The sequence below is a fragment of the Solanum pennellii genome, chromosome 10 (assembly GCF_001406875.1).
Source record: "Solanum pennellii chromosome 10, SPENNV200".
NCBI lineage: Eukaryota > Viridiplantae > Streptophyta > Magnoliopsida > Solanales > Solanaceae > Solanum > Solanum pennellii.
In genome coordinates, this window is record NC_028646.1 from 66,898,701 (window position 1) to 66,900,709 (window position 2,009).

Genomic DNA, 2,009 nt, shown 5'->3' on the forward strand with positions numbered 1-2,009 from the left:
TGGCAGCATGTACAACTGAGTTAACTTGGTTGATAGAATTGTACAAAGAGTTGGGGGTCAAGATAACCACACCCGTGAATATGATTTGTGATAGTAAGGCAGCCATTCAGATTGCAGCTAACCCCATCTTTCATGAAAGAACAAAACACTTTGATATTGATTGTCAAGGCATGCTGAAAACTCAACACATAAACACAAAGGACCAACTACCTGATCTATTAACTAAAAGTTTGGGCAAGATACAACACATCAGTTTGTTGAGCGAATTTGGAATGAAGAATGTGTTTCAATAATAAAGCTTGAGGGGGAGTGTTGATCAGCTTAAGAGATTGAACGAGCTATATGGTGTGAGTTATTTAAAGTTGTTAGAAAAATTCTAGAAGCTTCTATAGTTAGTTAAGAAAGTAGTTACAATTCTATAGTCTATAAATAGATATTGAACTACAATTTAAACTTCACTTTTTAATGTAACAGTAAACTCATTTTCATATATGAAAGATGATCTCTTCTCTTCTCTTCCTTTTGGCTCTTCTCTCTGTACTTGTGTACATTCTCAACCTCTATTAATGGAGTTTTCAAAAGTTCAACTCAAGATGTTCTTTCATCATGCTAAACACAATTTCCTTCTCCGTCAAACATGAACAACAACAAATTCATTAGCATCAACAAAGTTAGCAAATGTGTCTTACTTTTAGCTAAGTCTATATTGATTTCGAGAAAAATTGTAGACTATGAGTAACATCTATTTCTATAATTTCATTCTCTTAAAATTATAACGAGCCTATTGTCTAAGTTGTTTGTATTTCAACACAACAATCCCACTCACCTCAACTTCACTCTTCTCATGCTGACTAAATTTCAATACAGATATTCGATCTTACTTCTACTTATCCAAAAATCCTTAACTTTCCAAAGTAATGTTCCACAACTCAAGAATTTGATTGACACTTCAAAGTTATTTCCATCAATCAATACAATATCGTTAACAAATAGCACTTATCATGATATCTCATCTTGTATTTTGATGATCAACTTATCCATAAGTAAGTACGGGGTTCAATGTTGATCCTGTAGACAAATTATTATGAAAACACCTTTCTATTTGATTTCAAACGATTGCTTTCACATTAGCGACAACTCCTCCATGCATGTCATTATGACACTTATATATTCAATACAAATTTGTAATTCTGCTCCATAATCTACCGAAAAATTTTATTACGTATGAGGCAGTCCATGTAATGAGGCATTGTTTGATTGATAAATGGACATGAATGAGACCCATTTTGTCAAGCTAATAAAGGGACATCTTTTAAGACTCCTTCGTATCTTTTTTAGTTTTATTTTTTATTTTTAAATATGTTATTTTCTTAAAATTATTTTAATCATATCTTTTAAGAATTTATTTGTTGATCTAATAGTTTATGCTTTTCTTTTTTTTACGAATTTTTATATAAATTTTACGATCATTATATAAGTTTTTAGTTAGTTATTTTAATGTTATTTTTCTATTTTATGTTATTTATTCTATTATAATAAATATTTGTCTAAATTTTTTTTTAGTTTATAAAATCTAGATATAATACATTTTCTAATCCTAACAATTATTTTTAAAAAAATTATAGATAAATTTTGTAAAATTGCGAAAAAATTTTTAAAGGAATAAATTATTAAAATTATTATTTATATTTATAATTTCTTAAGAAATGTATAAGAAAAGTTAATCAACAAAAAGTTAATTAAATTTCACCTACCTTGAATTTTATGAATAAAAATATCGCATAAATTGACGGAAATAATATGTATTTATGTTGGTGTTTATGGATGTATTTCGTTTTTGAATTTCATGATAATAGTATCAAAACTTATATAATTGTTTGTCAAGATCATTGAATTTTTTTCGTTATTTACTTTTGAAGAGTATTTGTGGATTGAAGTGCTTTTGGATTATGAAATTGTTGAGAGTAAAATAATGAGAAAATGATCAAAAGCCTCCCCCCCCCCCCCAC